We start from the raw sequence: 23,709 nt of genomic DNA, 5'->3' as shown, positions 1-23,709 counted from the left end.
TCAACTTTTAAAGTTTAGTTTTAAAATAATATTCATGATCAGTTGCATTTGCTTTATGTGTTTATTTTGGCATATGACATTTATAAAGGAATATGTTAAGTATGTTTAAGATTAGATACATCACATAGTAGCATCAATTTTTATACACTTATTGCTGAAATGATATGGCTTTATGTGTTAGAAAAAAAGGTTTTTATCATCTTATTCTTTATTCTGATTTTACTTCTACCCCAGGATCTTCTCAAATCCAGTGTTTTGGTGTTAGGGAATTGCCTTAGCAAGGAAGCCATGATGTAGCTGTGTTTAAAAACTATTCTGTTACTTTATAATGTGTTTAAAATGTTCATAGGGAAATTACCTTGAAGGTAGATTGCCCAGTCCAGATTGTGAGAAGCAAAGAAATTAACTGCTGGCTCAGCAAGTAAGTGATTAATATGCATTGTGATAAAGAAGTAAGGAAGGAGAGCGGAAGAATGTTGAGTGATTTAAGAGTCTGGTTAATATTTTCCTGATTGGGTAGACATCATCCTGAGTTTGAACACAGATTTTTTTTGCAGCTGAGAATTCAAATAACCAAGTATTAGGCACATACTTGTGTGCCTGCTTGTAAAATATAGACAAGTTCCTCTGTCCTAGCAGAGTTTCTGGTCTGGGGGTGGAATGTAGGGGAAATGGGAAGGGAGGAAGAGGGAAGAAGATGTTTTCTTGGAGAAACACTAGTAGGTTAGTGAGAGCTAGGGATTGTTAGTCTTAAAACGGCCCCAGTGTAGCCTGCCCAGAAAACCCCTGTCAAAGCTACTTGCTCAGAGACATTGGGGACTATTTAAAGCTTAGGCTTTTCTACTCATGAATACTGTAATCAAATGTTGATTCTTCAGTTCTTGCAAGCCGTGTTCTAGTTTGCACTTTTATTACATGGAATATATTATCTGTCCTGTAGTACCTGATTTCCTTTTACCTTTTAAGTTTATATGGGTGTATGCAAGTCCTTAGGGATGTCGTTTTGTTGACAGGTTGTGTGTTGTTCTGGCTTTTATGCTTATGTTATTTCTTCTCTAATTTGGAAAAACTCTTGGGACCATTCTAAATCATTAGCTTTATTGACTTAGATTTCTGATTAACAGGAAAAACAAACTTTTGCTCCCTTGTATGGTGATTTTTCTCCACCTCCCCCCCCCCTTTTTACTAAAAAAAAAAAAAAGTTCTCAAAACTTGAATGTCTCAAGTACTTTCCAGTGTTTTCTTTGTTTGGTTTATTTTACTCCTCACAATTGCAAATAACTTCCCATTTGTTTCCTAATGAACCTTTCTCAAAATGTCTTTACAATTTCTTTTTGTTTTGAATGGTTGACTAGGTTGGTGACCACACTAATGATCAGACACATTAATCTGTAAGCAGTCCAGTTTTCATAAGTTGGAAATACTAAAATATGCTTTTTATCAATATCTAATTTTAAAAATAATTTGTCTTAGTGGGTGGCCACAGGTTAGTTAAAGCATTGGCAAATGAAGTGTGTGCCACTTATATATAGATGATATTCATCCGTTGAGTGTTTTTTTTTTCTGTATGTTGAATTGCAAAATCATCTCTTTAAGACAAAATACCAGAATTTACCAATTACAAGACTTTGCTATTTTAAAGACATTTCAATATTTCTTTTTAAATAATATAAAAATATGTAGAATTGATCCATTATAAGGTAGGTGGTGATGTATTATGAGACCAGGTAACAAAGGATGAATTTCTTTAAAAAATAAAATAAATACTTCTTTGTGTTTACAGTATATCCTCAGGTATTCTTGGAAGTCTGTGGAGTGAGAGGATGCCCTTTTCTTTTCTAATTCTTACTGTTCTGTGTTCTCTGCATAGATAGTGGATTCTATTACAGGAGAATGACTAATAACCATTTTAAGAGCCACTTTTTCCTCAGAAGGTTAAATATGTTTTTGTAATGGTGAAATTGACTCTCAAGGGAAGTGATGGGAACTCTCTTACATTAGGTAACTCTAAACTGGGTAAGATCAAGCTTTAGAGAGTGTGCATTTGAGGGAAACAGTCTTGCATTTGTAAGTGGAGTAGATTAAGTGACCCAGTAGGTCATTTTAAAAAATCAAACAAATGTCCTTTGTTCTACCTGTCATGAGTGTCATTCATCTTCTGAATGATCCAGTTTCTTTCCATCACAAATTCCAAAAAATTAAAGGACTCAATCATTAGAAAAGAAAACTTATTTGTTTCCTTTTGGGAGTTGGAGGAGGTAGAGAAGGGAGAAATCTGCTCATCTCTATTCAGGGTATATGAAGACATCTAAATAAATTAATGGTTTTTTGTGGTTAGTAGTATTTTTTCTTAATTATTTTTCTTAGTAACATGTTTATGCCAAAGATATTTATTTAGATAATAAATGTTAAATTTTTCTACTTTTTCTGTGAGGAATTGAGTGTTCTATACCCCTCCCCATTTTTCTCTCCTGTCCAAGTTGATGATTTATTAATACTTTGGTCACTAAGAATAACTGTTGGTTTCTTTGGAGAAAGAAACAAGAAAATGGGAAATTCCTTCCCATCCTTTATATTCATTATATGTTAAAAATCCTATGTTAGAACAGTATGGAAGGGAAGGGATAAATGTTTTGTTTGCACCTCCTAGAAGGAAGCAGTACTGTCTAGAAGAACAGATATTTAAAAGAATGCTATAGTTGTTAATATTTAAATACTTTTTAATTAATTGAATTTCCTAAGTGCTTCAATTTAGGACCTTTATAGATTTAAGGAAAGTAAACGGAGAAAGCAAGAATGAATATACTGCTCCAGCTAATAGCGTGGTGGCTCAGCACATAAGAGTGCTGTACCTAGAGTCAGGAAGATCTGAGTTCAAATCCTACCTCAGACTCTTACTAACTACCTAACTCTGAACAGGTAACTAAACCTCTATTTGAGGTCTTAGTTTTGTCGTTTATAAAACGGTTATAATAATAGCACCTACTATAATGCCAATGTGATATTCACAGTGGCCATGGTGGCTATGAATATGCTGGTAGAGTTCTGAATCACAAAGTGTAACAGAGTCTTCACATGGAAGACAGAACCAAAACATTTATTCAGACATCAGAAAGCCGAATCCTAACAACAGAAAACCAAATCTATCATAGCAACCAAGAAGTTGGTACACATGACCAATGCGGCAAGCACCGACATCCCCAAGCTTTCCCACCATGAGGCCTTCAAAACAAAACAGGCTCCATTAGGCAAAAAATGCCCCCCTCTCACTCATCCTAGCTGCCCTGCCTCCATCAACCTACTCGCAGCGTTGCTGGTGTTCTCCCCTGCTGCTTTCTGCTCCACCCTTCCTTTTCCACCCCTTCAGCAAGCTCCTCCCCCCGAGGACTCCATGTAATTACATTTGGCCTATTAAGGGCAGAAAAGGTCTTCAAATTCCCTTAGACCTATTAAGGGGTGGGGAAGATCTTCAAATTCCCATTACCATTACATTCAGCCCCAAGATATTTCATGTCCCTTACATAAGTCCATGGGAATTTAGGGGTAACTTATATCAACAGAGCTTTATAGCAATATAACAGAGATAACACACAGAAAACAATATCTTAGGGTAGGGCTTGAGCACAAGCACCCCATCATTCCGCCTCGAACAAATGGGACCCAAAATCTTGGGGTAAAGGGCAAAGGTCTCTTCTAGTATGACTACTTCCTGCTGAAATTGGACATAAAGCTTCCCTGTCCCTGTCCCAAGAGGTCCCATTCAAGAGTCAGTTCTTTAGCCGGCATCCAGAGTGTGGTCATTGGGGTGACACATCACATTTGTGGACAAGGGGTGACATCTGGCTTAAACAATCAGGCATCTCCAAGTGGAGGGTACCAAACCTGCAGGAAACAAATCTAGCAAATAAGGTGAGCAGACAAAAAGCCAAGAAGAAACAAAGAGAGAATAACCAGAAACAGGGTAGATATAGGGTTAGCTGTTCTTCTGGAGTTCATGAACCTACTATCATAGCCTCACTCATGGTAGAAAATATGAATTAAGGGTACAACTTGGTAATTATCTTTTCCTGAATAAACAACAGTTATAGTATTAGCCTTTCTTGTGTGCTGTAATAAATGTGCCTATGGAACATCGTCTCCCTTCCGTTTCACCCATACTTTAGTTCCCAATTTTTTTCTATCAGTACAACCAAACCCTCTAGTTCCTCTGATAGTTATTTTGGAAGGAGGGTCAGTTTTTACAAGTGGTATTGTTTCATAAGGAATAATAATCACTTGAACTATTCTATCATTTTTACAAAACTGTTTCGGTTCTTCACCTAAGTTTTGGAATTTCACAATAATTTCTCCTTGATAATTAGAATCTGTTACTCCAGCTAATACATATATTCCTTGAACTGCTAATCCTGATTTAGGTAATATCCATCCAAAATGATTTTTAGGGATTCTAATACATATTCCAGTGAAAATTTCTCCTATTTCTTTTCCATCCAACCAAAAGTCCTCTAAACAATGCAAATCATATCCTGCCAAACCCAGGTGTTCCTGGATACCACGTGGGGACATCTGGCCTCACAGTCCAATACTCAATATTTGGGATCTTACATGTTTTTTTGTTTTCTAATTTTCAGATTTGGGGTCATCATTATGGCTAGAGGTGTACTTCCTCCCAATGGTGTATTATTCAAATTACATAAAATAGTGAAAAAATTAGCCTTCCAATGTTGATATAAATTATTAGAACTTAACTTCCTTAACTGTTCTTTCAGTAATCCATTCATTCTTTCAGTTAACCAAGATGCTTGTGGATAATATAAAATATTATATCTCCATTCTATATTGTTTAATGTACAATATCTCTTCGTTTCATTACCTTTGAAATGTGACCCATTGTCACTTTGAATCTGCATTGGGTTCCATGATATAGACTTATGAGATCTAGAGTTTTACATTTGTTTTTCTTGGTTGCATTCTTATAAGGACAAGTCACTAGTATACCTGAATAGGTGTCAACACAAGTACATATAAATTTGCAACCTTTATCATAGGGTAAAGTATTAATATAATCTATTTGCCAAATTTGGGCTGGGACCTTTCCCCTTGCTATTTCTCCAGTTACTGTCTGAGGAACAGTTCGTTCCTTTTTCAGAGGACATATATGACATTCCTCTGCTACTTGTTTTAACAATGAATGTGAGATACTAATACCTCAGTCTTGTGCCCACCAGTGTGTGGCCTGGACCTCTAAATGGCTTGCCATTTGATGGAGTTACCTTCCAGGGCTGTTGTGAGATCCAAATGGGGTTACATTTGTAAAGTGCTTTATAAACCTTAAAGCTGTATAGAAATAGTAGGTAGTAGCAGTAGTGGTAATAGTGGTAGGATGTAGTTAAAAAACAATAGATAGTAGTAAATGTATTAGACAATAAATTCATATAATTATCCATGGTCCTAGTCGCATTTATTAAGTATCTGTCATGTGAGGAAACTGTACTAAGTGTTGTGGGTACAAGGAAAAGCAAACACCACCCCTTATCTTAAGTAGCTCACAGTCTGTTGGGGGAGATAACATAAAAGCAGCTATGTACAAACAAGATTTATACAGGAGTAATTGGACATAATCTCAGAGGAGGGCACTAAAAATAAGGAGGATTGAGGAAAGACTTCTTGCAGAAGGTAACAGAGAATTGAAGGAAGCCAGAAAAGCCACAGAGATAGATGAAGGAGAGAGTTCCTCCAGTGAAAATGCTCAGAATCCAAGATGGAGTGTCATGTTCAAAGAACGGCAAAGGGGAACCAGTGTCACTGAAGAACATGGAGGAGGAATGAGATAGAGGAAAATTGAAAGGGTTCAGTTATGTAGGGCTTTAAAGGCCAAACAGAGGGTTCTATATTTGATCCTAGGGGTGATAGGGAGCCACTGGAGTTTACCAAACAGAGAGGGGACATGATTAGACTTGCACTTTAGGAAGATCAGTTTGACAACTGGGTGGAACATGGAGTTGGGGGAAGATGTGAAATAGGGAGACCAGCCAGCAGGCTTTTGTAGTATCCTAGACATGAGGTGATGAGGGCCTGCACCAAAGTGGTGATGTCAGAGGAGAAAAGAGGGTCAATACAGAAGATTTTAAGATGGTAGCAATGATAGAGCTAGGCAGCTGATGAGATGGGGAAGGGTAATGGGAGAGAGTGAGGAGTTGAGGATGGCATCTAAGTTGCAAGCCTGGGTAACTGGGAAGATGGTGGTACCCTCAATAGCAATAGGAAAGTTGTGGGAGAAATGACTTGTTATACTGCTTAGGAAAATTTATACTGTTTAAAACCAGCCTTATGGAATTAAAGGTTTTCAACACCCAGAATATAACTTGACCTCTGTAACTCTAGGAATGCCAGAGATGGCTATAAGGTATTTTCAATTCCCACAGGCCCAGATCTACCAAAAGCATTTTTGTTTTGGACTACTACATTCAGGAAATCCTGAAGGGTCCATCCCAACCTTCCATTTTGGGTGCCCTTGTATTTTGGCTTCACTCAAATCATATTGAATGGTTATAGTTACTCATCTCTGTCTCAGTCTGCCTTACTTTCAGGCTGCCCTCTTGGCAAAATCTCTTAACTAGATACATGGGGTAAGTGTGAAACCTTTGTTAAAATCCTATATAATCAGGGCAGCTAGGTGGTGAAGTGAATAGAGCACCGGCCCTGAAGTTTGGAGGACCTGAGTTCAAATGTGATCTCAGACACTTAACACTTACTAGCTGTGGGACCTTGGGTAAGTCACTTAACCCCAATTGCCTTATCATCCCTCCTTAAAAAAAAAAAAATCCTATATGATGTAAATCTTCCAGAATCTGGAGAGAGGGAGCCAAACCTCATTTCCAGCTGACTCTCTTCTACCAAATGATGTAATCATTTTTTTTCCAAAATTGTTTTAGATTTTGGGGTCTGTTCTCACAAATAACAAAGTTCAGAGGTGAGGGGGGTTTGTGGGCAAAGATATACAGTTATGTTTTAGACATGTTGAGTTTAAGATGTCTATTAAACATCCAGTTCAAGATGTCCAGTAGATGGTTGGAGAGGTGAGTCTGGGGGTCAGAAGAGAGGTCAGGACTAGCCAGATAGATCTGAGAATTATCTGCATAGAGATAATAATTGGAACCGTGGGTACTGATAGTATGACCAAGTGAAATATCATGGAAAGGGAAAAGGAGAGAACTCAGGACAGAACCTTGGGGGACAATCCACTGTTAGTGAGTATGACCTGGATAAAGGTCCAGCAAAAAGTGTACTGAGAAAGAGTGATTAGACAGGGGGAGAATAAGTAGAGATCTGTGTCACAGAAGTGTAGAGAAGAAAATATGAAGAAGAGCATAATTGATAGTGTCAAAAGCTGCAGATAAATCAAGAAGGATGAGGGGACAAGGGGGAAGACCATTAGACTGGCAATTAAGAAATTACTAATAATTTTGGGTAACACAATTTGAGTTGAATGATGAGACTGAAAGTCTGACTCTAAAGAGTTAAGAAGAGAGTGAAAGGAAAGGAAGTAGAATTTATCCATAAAAGAGAAGGTGAGATATAGGACAGTAGATAGTAGGAATGGATAGATCAAATGAATGTTTTTTGAGGGTGGGGAGAAATGGGCATTTTATAGGCAGTAGAGAAGCAGCCAGTCAATAGGAAGAGATTGAAGATAGGGGTGATAGAAGGGCCAATGAGCTGGAAAAGATGGGATGGAAAAGGATCAGTTGTGCATGTAGAAGGTTTAACCTTGGCAAGATGGCTTGCCTTCTCATATGAAACAGGGGAAAGGGAAGAAATAGAACAGAAGTCTTTGAGTCATGTGAGATGAGGAGGAGAGGATAGTCTAATGGTATTTTTAGATTCCTCTAAAACAGTGGTTTTCAAAGGAATCCTCCATGGGGACTGTGAGGTCAAAACTATTTTTATGATAATACTAATATATTTTAATTTCCAGTATGGCAAGTATCAACAGATATAACCCACATAAAAAAGAAAACTCTTTGAAGAGATTTCAATAATTTTTAAGAATGAAACTTGAGAACCAAAAATTTGAGAATCACTCCTCTAAAACGCTACATTCTGGCCCAGTAGCATTAAAGTGAGCAGTTATTTTCATGTACTTCATGTAATGGTGTTACTTACAGCAGAGTTTCACAGTGTTCATAGTTGTGGCCTTTGGTTATAATATATTGTTGTATTATATATATGTATGTATAAGATAATGCATAATACAATATTAATATTCTTGCATAATGTATTAATGTATAATTTATTATTGATTTTAAAAAATTGGGAGGAGGAATTAGGGCATAATTAAGCCATCCTATTTGCTTTCAGGGGGGAGCTGTATAAGCTGTCCTCATCCTAAAAAAGAATCCAATGCTAGTACCTTTCTTCTGAGATTGCTTCCAGTTTACTTTGTATAGATGCTGTATGTTTGTAGTTGTTTTCATGTCTCCTCTGTTAGAATGTGGGTGCCTCCTTGAAGGCAGAGACTGGTTTTGCTTTTCTTTCAATAAGGATTTATTGATTTAAATTGATATATACCCTAAAAGAATTAAAAAAAAACTTTTAATTGAAAAGAGTGACTATGAAAGTTTTGATTATTACCTCATATATATATTATATGATACAACTTCACCTAGTTCATAGGATTACATGAAGGGGATTTCAGAGATCATCTCTTCAAGTCCTTCACTTGCTGTGATTCAAATCATGCCATAATCTATATACTCCTAAATTAGACAATTGCTCTTTTGTGACGTTAGAGAATATCTAAACCTCATAGACAAGTAATGGGATCTTTGGGTCAGAGGGTATGGAGATTATAGTCATTCTTTTGGATAATTCTGAAATGATTGTACTGATTCACAGTTCCACTAATAGTGCACTACTGTGCTTCTCTTCCTGCATTCTCTCCCTATTCATCATTCCTATCTTTTGTTATCTTTGCCAGTTTGCAGTGTTTGAGGTAAAACTTCAGGGTTGTTTTGATTTGCATTTTTTCTTATTAGTGATTTGGAGCATCCTTTCATGTGGTTGTTAATAGTTTGCAATTTTCTAAGGAACTATTTCTATCCTTTCACCACTTATCTCTTGGAATGACTTTTGGATGGATAGATACACACACATTCGTTTGCGTGTGCGTGTGTGTGTGTGTGTGTGTAAACATAATCCAAATCCTTATTAGAGAAATTGGATAAAAAGAATTTTTTTTTTTGCATTCAGCTACTTACCTTTCTAATCCCAGGTACTTTAATTTTGTTTGTGCAGAAGCTTTTCACTTTCATGCAATTAAAGTTAGCTATTTTTTATAATTGCCTGCGTACATCCTATTTGGTTCAGAATTAATCTCCTGCCCATTGCCATGAGAAGTATATGATCTTCTCCTTCCTAAATTTTTTTTTGGAGGGGGGAAGGTAGGGCAGTTGGGGTTAAGTGACTTGCCCAAGGTCACATGGCTAGGTTTTTTTGTGTGTGTGTTTATTAAGTGTCTGAGGTCAGATTTGAAGTTGGGTCCTCCTGACTCCAGGGCCGGTGCTCTGTGCCACCTAGCCTCCCCCTTCCTAATTTTTTAATAGCATGATCTTTAGTATTAAGGTCAAATACCCATTTAGAAGGTGTTATAAAATATCATGTAAGGTATTGATTTAAACCTGATTTCTGATAGACTACAGTTTTCCCAAGCAGTTTTTATCAAATAGGAAGTTCTTTCCTAAGTACTTATATGTTTTCTGCTTTATTGAATCAGTGTTCTTTCTTGGGTACCATCCTGCCTCCTTATTTGACTGATCTGTGGAATCCCATCTTCAGGGGTGGCCAGAGCCATTTCTTTACTGAGATAATAAGAAGATATTGTCAGTATCCTTTGGCTTGCCTGGGAGTAGATGTTAAGGCTGTAACTGTGAGCAGAACCAGTATTAGAACCTATACTTCCTGATTTGTAGTTCAGTGCTCTTTTCAGCAATTGACTAGTTACAAGCAAGATTTAAAGTAGAAATGGAGAGCCCTACTTTGCCAAGAATGTAATTAAGCAGCTGTTGGGAAAGACTTTCCTACATTTGAATTGGAGTATTCCAAATGTCATCCATTAAAGAGAATAGGTGGGTTTTATGGGAAAACTCAATGTCACTTTACCAAAGCTTGATCAACTTGTTTGAGTTGGTAGAATGAAATTTGATCAATTGTGATTGATTTTCAAGATACATTCCTAATGAGATTCTTAGCAGGATCAGTTTAAAGTATTGATAATTCCTACCTTTTCTTAACCGCTTGGTAAAGTAGCCAGAATGGAAGAGGTTTGGATTTCATACCATGATCCATTTTTTAACATCACCACTGTGTTTGTATAGTACTTTTATACTTTTTAAAATGCCTTGCTTAACCAACCTACAGTATTTGATCAGTCCAATCTTTTTTTTTTTTTTTGGCTTCAAAGGTTAGTGTGCTGATTATTTTGGAAGTAATACCTATTGGACATGATGGACTTAAAAAAAAAATAACAAAAAAACCAAATCAGACAGTGGATATTCCAGGTTCGCTTATTTCAGTAAAACAACTTTGCTTTTTGGTAGGGTAAAGTTCACTACTTCAAATTGCCTTCTTGAAGGTTAGTGGTTCTAGTGATTTCTTATTTTCCTGAGTTAACATCCTGTTGATGGGGACAAATATGTAAGGACATAGCATTAGCAAAATAGTGTCATTTGGCCACCATCTGATTCAAGAGTAAAGTATTCTCATACTATAGGTATCAAGAGAAACTTACTTTGAGTAGGAAGGAGGGGAAGAGATGTCATAGAAATTTCTAGCAGAAAGGTTTGGGCAGAGAAAGTTGTCACCATTACACTGAACATTCCTCAAAGACTTTGTGTTGAAAATGGAATTTCAGAAACTACTGTAATTACAGGAGATAGATTGTGAAAGCTCAGGCTGGGAAACATTTAGAAACGATTAACAGAGAATCAAAACCTAAGAAACAAAAGAGAACATAGTAAGTGAGCATCTAGCTGCGCTCGTTGAATTCATCAGGCAGGCCCAGACAAACTTCATCCCATGGTACAAAATAACTCTGTAGTGTGATTGCCGAACCTTTCCACAAATCTCCTACTGTAGTCATTAACTGGAGAATAAATTATGATGAAAAGTGTTGCAGGACTGGTGTATCACAATTTTCAAAAGGGGGGTGGGGACGGGAAGAAGGTATGTTTTTCTAAGCACAGTGATGAATTTGATTTGGCAAAAGTTTGTGACAGTAATAGAAGGATGGTTTCAAAAGCCTTAGAAAGGAAAATAGTGATCACTAATGCTAATGCCTTTATCAAGAATAAGTCATGCTCATTTCCTTTTTTGGATAGGGTTTACCATATAAGGAGAATGCCATAGACATTGCCATATCATTTGCTGAAATCCAGATTCAGTAAAAACTGCCATTTTTATAGTGACTCAAAGTTTGTAAAGCATTTAACGTTATGTTCTTGCATTTGGTCCTCACAACCATTCTATGAAGGAGGTACTACAGGCATTATAATTTTTATTGTACGGATGAGGAAACAGCCTCAGGTTAAATTAGTTGCTCATGACCACTCATCTAGTAGGTATCGAAGGCAGCAATTAAACCTCGGGTTCTCTGATTTTGTCTATTATGCCATGCTTCCATATATATTAAGTCTCTTATGACATGCTTATAGGTAATACTAAGAACTCTTGGCTGAATGATAATGTGGTTAGGCAAATTGAAAACTGGTCAAATGATTGAACCTAAAGCCTAGTCATCAATGGATCAGCCTGAATGGGGAAGTTGCTAACACAAGTTTTCAAATAGAGCTGACCTTGACCTAGAAATATTTTTTATCAGTGATGTGGATAGATAGCATATTTAGCAATTCACAACAATTTGGGGAAGGCTAGTTAACATGTTGGAGGACAGAATTGGGCTCACAAAAAATAAGTTAGAATAATAAATTATGTAATAAGATGAAACTGCATATTGATGGATCTAAAGTCCTATCTGGGGTTTAAAAAGTGAATTGCACAAAGTATAGGGTGAGGAGGAGATATGTCTTGAAAACAGTTCATGTGAAAAAAGACCTAGGGATTTTAGTGAACTACATTTAACAAGAGGCAAAAATATGACAGCCAAAAGTTAGTGCAGTTTTAGGCTCCATTGTTGTCCAAAATAGGGGTTGTGATAGTTCCATTGTATTCTCCCTTGGCCAAGTCACATGTGGGATAAAATTATCTATTCCAGGTACCACATTTTAGGAAAAATATTGATAAAGCTTAAGAGTAATTAGGATTGCAAGTTCACTAGAGGGTAACAAGAATTAGTTGAAAGAACTGGGAATATTTTGGTTTTGCCCTCAGGTGTCTTATTGAAATTTTTATTAAAATAGCCAAATGGCAGTTTGGAGAAATGGTTTCTTAGTTGCTGACTGTGAATTTCATAGTGAATGTCCTTTGACTACATCTGACTTACTTTTTCTAAGTCAGTATTCTCACTATAAAACATCCCAGTCTTTCGTTTTGTTTTCTGTTTCAGAAGAACTCTGTTGAGTAGGAGAGAGACTCAGACTGTTTTCTTTGGTATCCCTTTCAAAATGCTTTATGGTTTCTTGTTTTCTATACATCATGACAGATATACAAAGCAATTACACTCACCTTGGATGTCTGAGATGCAGCTCACATTAGTACTATATAATACTAGAAAATGTTTTTCCCCCTTCATCTTTAACTGGGTATTTTTGTGGATGTGTGTATTGGTAGTTATGGGGATTTTAAAAAAACTTTCCCTGATTTTTGAGCAGTATCAGAGCCATGTCTTAAGTGAACCTAAATTTGAATATAATTATTCTTCTTGCTACCCAGCAACTTGACTTCTCATCAGAGCTGGAAGTCACAAAAATCTTCAGTTTATTCCAAAGTCTTTCCTAAAAGTGCCACTATTATTTGCAGAACAAAAACACTGGAATATCAGCTAGCAATCAACAAACATCAATCAGCTAACAAATATTAAGGACTAAGCTAGGCTTCTGGACTTAGCAAGACAAAGCTGAAAAAGTCCCTGCCCTCAGGGAGCTAACATTCTAGAAGGAGAGACCACAATGTGTGCAGATCTAGGAATATATGGAACACATAAAAACAGTTATAAGGTCCCTGTGTGGGGAGTAGTGGGTGGGACCAGAAAAAAAAAAAGTTCCTATGTAGAAAGTGGCCCTTGAAAGAGACCAGGGATTCTAGGAAGCAGAGGTGAGGAGTGAAGCATGGCCAGTGCAGTGGCATTGAAGTTGAGTGTGGTGTATGAGAATGGCAGCAAGAGCAGTTTGGCTGGACTGGAAAGTAGCAGGAGGGGCGGAATGTGTGAGCAGACTGGGCCCAGTTGGGAAAAGCTTATAATACCAAACAGAAGAGTTTATATTTGAGCCTATAAGTAAGAGGGAACCACTGGAGCTTTTTGAGTAAGAAGGTGGTAGGGTCAGACATGAGCCCTTTTTAGGAAAGTCACTTTGTTAGCTAAGGAGTTTTATGCAAAAGATACAAAGTAGTTTCCACATAGGAGGAAAGCAACTTTAAAATTATTTTAGCCTGCCCTGTTCCTTTCTTCTGACCCTCCTAAAGTGCTCACTCCCGTGTTAAATTGAGTTTCTCTTCCTAACTCTCAAAATCAGCTTGATATACAGCTAGCTCACTAGTCGTTGATACTGCCACCTCTGAGCCAGCTAGTCAATTGCCAGTTATCCTACTGGGCATTATATTGTAGAAATAAAATAGCGTAGTTTTATATAATTTGAGAGAAAGAAATTAACCCAAAGTTGTCCAGGGTAGTAGAAATTCAGGCATACTCTGAAGTCCTTCTGTTTCTTCTTTGGCTATGAGTGAAAATGCAAACCATCAAGACTTCTACAGGAGAACATAACTACCAGTCTCCATGGCAGACTTTTTCTGTTCCTTTATTATTTTGCACCAATGCCTAGAAATCTGGCCTTTCCACCCCTCCCTGGACTCTTGTTTATATCCCCTTTTTATTAGACTGTATCCTTTTAAAAGCACACTCCTTACAGGAATCCTTACCTATTCTATCAGTCCTGGAGGGAAGTGAGATTGGTTCTCTCTGCTGGAGCTCTTCTAATTTCTGGAGGCCTAGGTTTGTTTTGGTCTGCCGACTCTCTTCCACGTTCTTTGATAATCTCAGAACTGTATAAAAACAGCTTTTTTAAAAAGCTTTTTCCCTTATTCCAATTTCTCTCCTCAGTAAGGAGCAATGGTGCTTTTTAATAAGCATCACAGAACTCTGAGGCTATGTAATTCAACCTTGCCTTTATTCTCAATGCAGAGAATCCTCTGTTCTTCCTAGTTCCTCTTGTTTATGTGCACATCATTGAGAGATTGTTCTTTGAGGCCTGAGTTGGGGCAGAGTGGAATGGTTTTGGTGAAGGAGCACATTTTCCCCACAATCCCTTTTTCAGAATACATACAAAATTACAGATCATGGAAGATGCTTGAAGAGGAAAACTTATTTACATATCATGTGTCACTGCGCTTAAGTTACCCTTCTGTTGCTTCTTATTTATCTTTCTGACATAAAAGCATTTTAAGATTTTTAAGGCTGTTCATCTGCTGCACAGTAAACATCAAATAAAATATCCTCAACCAAATACCTCTTTGGACACCATGTCTTCCTGCCTTGTGTCACTGTATAGCTTTGGAAAAATTAGCTAGGAGCTGAGCTGACCTAATTCATGGTCTCCTGTTACAATTTTGATCTAGTTTTGTGAGTCAGTGCGGTTAGAGGCCTATTTTAATGAGCTTTATGGGACAGCAAAATTCCATACTGTATTAAAACTTCATTAAGACTAGAAGACTGTTGCCTTAGTGAAAAAGGAATACACTGAAATGTGTGCTGGCATTTATTATTTTTTTGTTAAGGATTCTGTTTAAAAAAACAAACAGATGGAGAAAATGATGAACTGGGCTAAGGTGGAGATGTAGATTCTGTTCCTGGTCCTGACACTGAATAGCTGCTAAGTGACTGGAGGGACTCCCTTTAACTTTCTGGACCTCATTTTCTATATAATCAGGATATTGGGCTAGATGATCTCTGAGGTCTTGACAGCTCTAAAATCCTGTGATTGTCAGTGGTCTGTGTACACTATATGTAAGTAGTACAGAAATTATTATGTGGGGACCTTTGTGTAATGGAGATCGCAAGCCAATTAAGTGCAGCATTTTGATGGGAGAAGGGAAGTCAAATAAAAGCCACTATTATTGAATTTTAGAAAATGGAGATATGCCAAGTGAGGCTTTGGGGAGAAAGTGAAAGAAATACTTAATAAAGTAAATAATTCACAGAAATCCTGTTGACTTTTCTACAGAAAAATTGAGAAAAATGTTTACCAAGGATACAAATCAGTAGATGCTCATAAAGCAACTCTACCTTGCTAACCAGGAGAATAAGGAAATCATCAGAAGAAAGAACAGAAAAATTAGCCAAGTGAGGAGAAATAAGTCATGGATAATATTTGAGAAGGACATTTCAGGGGACTCCAAGGCCATTCAGAATTTATTTAAATACTTAAAGAGCAGGAGAACTAATGGAGCTTCCATTAGGACCATTTGATGAGCAAGATAAAGATGATATATGGGAAAATGCAAAAGAGATCTGACTCAATGAATCCTTTCTTTTGGGCTTCACTGAAGAAGCTATTTGGGGTATTCAGACTCCCAAATGCTTTTTAGAATAAAATGGGAGAGCGTTATTGGGCCAAACACTGATACATTTTCTAGATCTAGACAAACTTATAAACAAATATTTGCTATCAACAAATCATTAGATCTGAATGATACCCACTCAGTGATTCTGGAGAATCTCAAAGGTTCAAGGGATGTTAGATTTGTGGTTTGAATGGGCTTTTGAATTCACCCCCTCATTTTAAAAATGAAGAAACTTGAGGCCTAGAGAGAATAAATGATTTGCCTAAGATCACAGAGATCTTAGGTTTCAGAGCCAGGATTGAAACTCAAATCTAATATTCTTTCTGTTGTATCTCATTACCTTGTAAAATCATGAAAGCTTTGATCAACATAATAAAAATAATAATAACTATTGTAGATAGTATCTTCATAAAAGTTTAAGACTTGAAAAGTAATTTATAAATATCTCATTTGATCCTCACAATTTTGTGATGTGTTGTCCATCATTGTCCCCATTTTATAGATGAGAGAAGTGAGACCAAGAGGTTAAATGACATGCTTAGGGTCACATGGCTCAAAAGTGTCACAGGGATCATTTGAACTCATGTGTTCATTTATTCATTCAATAAAAATTTATTAAACGTCTACCATGTGCCAGGAACCATGCTAAGTGCTGACAATACAAAAAGAGGCAAAAAACAGTCCCTTCCCTCAAGGAGCTTACAGTCTAAAGAGGGAGACAACATGCAAACAAATATATACAAAGCAAGCTATGTAAAAGTGGGAAATGATTAACAGAGGAAAGGGACTAGAATTAAGTGGTTGGGGAAGGCTTCCTGTAGAAGGTGGGATATTCATTGGGATTTCGAGGAAGCCAGGAAGTGAGAATTGAGAGGAAGTGAGAATTGAGAGCAAGTGGTATTATGCTTCGATCTGTATTCAGACCCCATATTTCTTTCTGTGGATGTGCATTTTCTATCATGAGTTGTTTGGAATTGTTTTAGAGACCAGGGTTCTAATCCAGGCTCTGTAAAGGCAGCCCACTTAATCATTAGGGACCTCAGTTTTTTCATCTGTATTATGAGGAGATTCAGCTTGATTGTCTGAAGTTTCTTCCATGTTCAGTGTTCTGTGATTCTAGAGTTGATCCTGAAAAATGCAAACTCTCGAATCATTAAAAAACAATATATCTTATCCACCATCTGCTCTCCAGTTTAAGATACCTAAATCCTGCAGTGACCATGCTATGGATAGAAAGGTAACATTGTTTCTCTGAGGAGAATTTTTCTTTGAAGACTCTACCAGAATTCTTTGACATTGAAATAAGTCTTGTGGTCAAGATGATTCCCTTGAAAAGAACCTCTTAACTTTGGTCCCTCTTACTGCCTGCATCTTCACTCCTCTTTTTCATCCTGCATACTTGTCCTCTTTGCATCAGGTTACTTTTAGAACACCAGAACCTTTGGAAGCTGCCACTATACCCGAGCTACAGTGTGTAGTGGCCTGGTATAGTAGAAAGAGCAAAGTACTAGAAGTTGGGAGATTTGGGTTTTGAGACTCCCAGAGGCTGTGTTAGCATGAGTAACACATCTAGTTGCTCACATGGGCACCTCAGAGCCTGATTTTGTAAAACAGGAAACAACAAGACTTTTGTCTACCTATGAGAGTTTTGAGGAAAGCACATTGCAAGCCTATCAAGGCATAGAAATATGAATTATTATTATCCAGTATCCCCCAGTTCCTTTCCAATATTTAATACCAGAACTTTTATTTCCCAAATGCATGTTTAAAGGATTTACACATGCTTACCTGCATACATTAATTCTATCATTTCAAACTGACCTCATCCCTGAACTCATACCCATGGAGATCAGGGTGGCATCTGGAAAGTTGAGGAGAGTTGTAAATGGAGTCACTTTATCCCAAACTGTAGAAGCCACACTGCCATCCATAGCTACCTTCTCAGCGCATTGTTCCTGATTCAGATTCATTAGGGCCATAATATGAACTTGGTAGCTTTGAGATTAATTTCCCTGGGCTCATGGCATTTGATGTATTTAGACCAGGGGTGGGGGAACCTGTGACCTTGGGACCACATGTGGCCTTTAAGGTCCTTGAGTGTATGGCCTTTTGACTGAGGCCAAGTTTTATAGAACAAATCCTTTTATTAAGGGGATTTGTTCTGTGAAATTTGAAATCAAAGGCTGTACTTGAGGACCTAAAGGGCCACTTGTGGCCTTGAGGCTGCAGGTTCCTTACCCCTGATTTAGACCCTCAGTCAAGTGCTCCCTGAGTAAGAAAGTAAGCCTGGTAATGATTAAATTGTTTTCAAATAAAGAATTAGAGATTCATTGCCCAAATTGTATGTGATATTTCAGGTTGAAGATGAGTTTTTTTTTAAGGGCACACTAGTAAATAAAATAATTACAAGTGGCTAAAACTCTCATAGTTGTTTTTGTTATATTGAGAATATTTTCATTAAGAAATAAGTGGCATGGGACGGCCAGGTGGCTCAGCGAGTAAGAGCACCGGCTCCAGTGTCGGGATGACCTGGGTATCAAATCTGGGCTCAGATACTTAGCACCACACCCAGAAATAACTGGCCATGTAACTTTGAGCAAGTTACTTAACCCCGATTGCTTTAAGAAAAAAAAAAGAAAGCGGCAAGCTGAGCTTTATTCTTCTCTACAAAAATAACATTTGCAGGGGTTTTTCACCATGGATTAATTGTTTGGGGTGTTTTTCCCTCAAATTACATAATCATGCCATTTCCCAAATACATATTAAAGAACAGTGCCCAGTTCCTCCACCCCCAGTGCCAGCTTATAACATTCTAGGAGAATAGACTATCCCATTACAGGCATTACTTCACAGCTGATAAAGACATTAAGGTAATCCAGTATGACAGGGCTCTTCTTTTGTGGGAGTGTAAGGTATCTGGGCTTTGCTTTTATACCCTATTTTAAACTCAGATGTTCAGATTTCTAGCCCACTGAAAAGGAGCTGACACTCTGGTTGGATTTTTTTTTTTTTAATGTTTTTAGTTAGTCCTCAAGTGAGGGCAGCCCAACTCTTGCTGTTGCTTGTGGACGATACATGATCCCAGGTTTGTGGAACACTTTATTTAGTCAGCAGAATACTAGCCAGAACTGCTTTGTTTCTGAGAGACCTTTGGACTGGGGGATTTATGGAGACAAATTAGCTTGTTTCATTTCCATGAGGTGTTTGCTCCACATGCTTCATGGATGAAAGGAATTGAGACCTCCTCATTAGTTATACAATGAACTGATTGTTATAGCTGTGCTGTAGGTTCCTGCAGTGTTTCCTGAGACCCAAGATCCAGTAGTGAGGAAGTTCTTGTTCTTTTAAATATTGTTTCTTTTTTTAGAATTATACAGATTCTGGCTTCATGTCTGCTTGCTTCCCCCTTTCATTTGAGAAACTTAAGAATAAATGCTTTTCTGCCTGTCTGTTCTAGTATGTTTGTTTTTTTTCTGGTCCTTTTCAAATTCCCATCAATTTATAGATGATTTTATCTGGATGGGACCTTAATTATCTAGACCCAGGTTCTCAAACTTTTTATTCCTAGGACCCCTTATACTCTTAAAATTGAGGATGCCAAAGAGCTTTTGTTTGTGTGAGTTTTATCTGTTAATATTTACCATTTTAAACATTAAAGCTGACAAATTTTAAAGTAATTATGTATTAATTTATTTTAGAAAATAATAAAACCATTACATGTTAACATAAGTAACATATTTATGAAAAATAATTATGTATTCTTTTAAATCAGGGAGAAAAGTAGTGTTGTTTTACATACTTTTCTAAGTTTCTTTAATGAATGGATTAATAGAATACAGTTGAACTCTCAAATCTGGATTGGATTTATTGCTTTATTGATTGTTTAGACTTGAGAGAGTGATGGAAAAAATGTTAATAGTGTAGTTACAAGCTGTGTCATCTGTATTTTTTTCCCCTGGAAAACTGGTTGATAAACTTTCACTAATGCACCCTCCCAAACCAAATCCACCACTACTCACTTCACAGTCTCTCTGACCTTGGAGATCAGTTGTGTCAAATGTGTTCTCTCATTCTGATCCATCTCAGTTCTTCCTCTCCCAAGACCTCATCCAAGTCCTCTCCTTCACAATTATGCCCTCTTAAAATGACCTCTGTTTTAACCAAATTTTAATAAAACTTCTATTTGTCTTAGTTCTCTTCAATTCATAGTCTTTCAATCTTATACGCATGGAAACATGACTTGCCCCAGAACACAATGCACATGCATCCTTGGCCACCCTCTCTAATCCTGATTGCCCCTTTTCTCACACAACACAGTGTTCAGGGAAAATCATTAAGCATAACCCTTTGTCCTTGAGCAACATCTCCTTCTTTGAAGTTGACTATATCCAGCTAAATCACCTTATCTCAGTCTTTTTTTGTAGAATAGGCCTCTTACAGCCCCCAAGTCATTTTGCCTGGATGTCTGGGAATTCTTCACTTGTGGAGTCTTTCTAACCTTGGGATTTCAGTATATATTTTGATGTCTCCTCAAACCTCTTGATCTTCTAATACATCAACTTTTTCAATTCACGTAAATTGAAACCTTCATTACATGTTAGCGTCACCCAGGAGTGAACACTCCTCAATTTCAGCATCATTCATAATTGTCATTGGCCAAAATTCTGAAATTCCTCTCTCTCACCATGACCTTCTGTCTCTCCTTACTCTTCTGTCTTCACTGAGACCTCTAGTCAATCTGCCCCTTCCTCTTCTTCCAGGCACAGAACCACAGAATTTGGGAATTGGATGGGACCTCCTTGGCATCTAGTTCAATTCATACATTAAAGGAGTCTTCACTATAATATTCTCAGCAAGTGATTGACAGCTGTAATTGTTAGAAAGTTTTTCCTGAAATCAAGCCCAAATTAACCTCTTTACAACTTTCACACATTGTTCTTGGTTCTCTATCCCAAGGACTAAACAGAACAGTTCTAATCCCTCTTCCATAGAAAAGCCTTTCTAATACCTGAAGACACTTATCATGTCTCTGAGTCTTTTCTTTTGTAGGAGAAGCATGCCCAGTTTCTTCAGCCAGTCTTCCTGTCTTATCAACATAAAGCTTTTTATCAATTTGGTTGTCTTCCTCTGGACACTGTAGCTTCCATTACAAATTTGTTATCTAATCTCAACTGGTCCTTCACTTCTACATAACTCCTTTTTTCTTCTTTTAATTGACTCTCTTTCAAATGTTTTCTATTTCTCAGCTCATACACCATCCCTTGCCCTCTTCAGCAGAGAGCTTTTCTTCTTTGCTAAGAAAATAGCGACTCAGTGTGACCACTTCCTTCCTCTCTGTTCTCCACTTCAGAACTACTCTTCATTGTTTTCCATTCTCTTCTCTTTTGAAAATGAGGGAGCCCTTCCCCTTGACAAGTTTAGTTCCTCTTGCAGTGCTATACTCTTGATCCCTTTTCTTCTTGTCTCTTCTCTGATGTTGCTTCTTTAATCATCCCCTCTCTTTTTCACTTCATTCTCTTCTTATGCACTCAGTTCTCAGCTGCCCAACAAACCTGATTTTCCCATTCTTAAAAAACCCTTCCTTTGACCCTCAAGCTTTCTTCCTTTTCTCAGGCAAAGTCCCCTAATACTCTATACTTGTTGCCTCCATTTCTTCATCTCCTATTCACTTCTCAGCCCCAAGCAATCAGGTTCTAATTTAGACCACTCAGCTAAACATTCTACAAATTATCGGTGATCTCCTGATTATAAAATTCATTGGATTTTTTCCAGTCCTCATTTGTCTTGATATCACTGTCAACCAACCCCAACAGCAGTATTAGGGTTCCTCCCAGTCACTCCCCTTCTTTTGCTCCCTTGACACTGTTCTCTCTTGGTTTTCCTTGTACCATATGTGACTCCTCCATCTGGAATATCCTTTGATGGATTCTCACCTTTCTGCCACCCACCAATGAGAGAAATTCTCCAAGACACTGTCCTAGGCCTGTTTTCTTTATATTCTCTCTCTTGATGATCTCATCAGCTCCTGTGGGCTTCTTTATGCAGCTGACTCCGAGATCTGTAAATCCAGGCCAAATTTCTCTCCTGAACCTTCAGCCTTCGGTTACCAATTCCATGCTGGACATCTCCACTTAGGTGTTCTATAGCCAGCTCAAACTCAACCTATCCAAATGGAACTGATGATCTTTCTTCTCAAACCCATTCCTAACCCTCACTTTTTTATGTTGAGGGCATAAGTATCTTTACTTTCACTCAGATCACAGTCTTGGAGTCATTCTCTACTCTTCCTTCTCTTTTCTCCCTTTCATATTCACTAACTTGCCAAGGCTTATCAATTCTACTTCTGCATTTCTCACATCCTTTTCCTTGTCTTTCTTCAAACAGCCTCCATACTAGTTTAGGCCTTCGTCGCCTCTTACCTGAACTATCTTTGCAGCTTCCTAGTTGGTCTCTCAGCTTCTCAGTCATCTTCTACATAGCTGTCCAACTGATAATTTCTTTTTTGTGTGCATAGAAAGTCTTTATTTGATGCATATCTCTATTTCATTTGTTGTCACACTGTGCAGGTAATTGGGACTTAGGTCAGTAGCATTAACTAATATTTTGCTATTTATTAGGCTCCAACAATGAGTACTCCAACTTCAAATACTATGTTCAGCACAAAGCATGGTGCAGAATTCTGCAAGCATTCTTTGTCTTAGGTTCTAGAGCACTTTAGATAAGGCCTTCCTCCTGAGCTCACTTCTGGAAGGTGAAGAGGCACATAGCTAGCAGAGGTCTCGACCCTCAGGTCAAGGAACAGATGGGGAGGGTTAGGCTTAGGACAAGTATATTCCTGAAGCTTAGAGAGTGAACCATAGGAACCTGAGAGGGTTTAGATAAGGTGGAGAAACCCAGAAAGCCAAGAAATCAAGAGATCAGGGCTTCACCTGTGGGCTCCAAAGTCAAGTGTTTAGAAAGGACTGAGCAAAGAAGATATTTAGAATGGAAAGAGGGTTCTTTTCTTGCCTCCTATGCCCTTCTTGGTTTTGTTAGACTTCTCTGAAAGGCTGCCATGAGCTGTAGCTACACCTAGAGCATTGCCATGACTGGAATCTGACATGAAGGGTCCACAGAGTAATCACATACTGAATCTCTTTCCATGGGCGAGTTTGCTGTTTTATCAATGGAAGACCTTAATAACCTTTTCTACAAACTTGGCATTAGGGACAGGCTTTCTCTTGCTGCCAGGGGCCAGGAATTTCTTAATTGTTGGGATATTACTCATTTGAGTTTTAAATTTCTGAAGTAAAGGAAATCCAGAGAGTGCATCAGGGACAGTCTCTTTCACCATTAAAACAGCTTCAGTCACTTGCACATCTGCCATGCTCATCTGGTTACCCACAAGAAAGTTTTGTCCATGAGTTTTAAAACCTTTTCATAAACAAGGAAGTATCTGTTTTTGACCTTGTTAGTGATTTCAGTCAGTCTTTTCTCCTGCTCTTCTCCTTTTAGGAAAGGATACACCATGAGTAGCTCCATCAGATCCATTGTTCCCTTTGAGTACATGATAATCGTCACTCTCTCTTTATGTACATCCCAAGTAGATTGTATTTCTCAGCAAATAGTGAAGAATGGCTCTGGACTGAACCAGCTTCATCCCATCTATTTCAGCCATAGGCACTTGTTGGAAAAGCAGGACAGTTGCTTTTAACTTTTCTAATTGTTCTTTTGTTTCAAAAAGTTGTTCTTCAAACTCCACTCCAGCTGCAGCTAAGAGCCATCTGTTGGATTCCATTCTACCCCTTCCATTAAAGTAGTGGAAGATTAGTTTAATTGCCATTGTGATGTTTTGAATTTTTGTCCACTGCTGAGGAAGAGAGTCCTTGCGGGCTGGTGTCCAAGAGGAGCAGCTTCTGGGTGAAAGCTCCAAACTGATATTTCTAAACCACATATTTGACTGTTTTGAAAAATCTTCAGGGGCTCCCTTTTGTGTTT

The 23,709-nt window shown here is 37.8% G+C and overlaps 1 protein-coding gene and 1 pseudogene across 1 annotated transcript in view; one reads left to right on the top strand and one right to left on the bottom strand.

Moving 5' to 3' along the window:
- EFL1 (elongation factor like GTPase 1) overlaps positions 1–23,709 on the top strand; it is a 219,820-nt gene that overhangs the window by 106,174 nt on the left and 89,937 nt on the right. The gene's annotated exons all lie outside the window — the stretch shown is intronic.
- LOC138168618 (glutathione S-transferase-like) lies at positions 22,526–23,680 on the bottom strand (annotated as a pseudogene).

The sequence above is a fragment of the Petaurus breviceps genome, unplaced genomic scaffold (genome assembly GCF_028583685.1).
Source record: "Petaurus breviceps papuanus isolate PSGF00001 unplaced genomic scaffold, PetGlider_PUasm1.0 37, whole genome shotgun sequence".
NCBI classification, from domain to species: domain Eukaryota; kingdom Metazoa; phylum Chordata; class Mammalia; order Diprotodontia; family Petauridae; genus Petaurus; species Petaurus breviceps.
The sequence above is the reverse complement of the archived record's forward strand: the minus strand, read 5'-3'. Positions and strand labels throughout refer to the sequence as shown.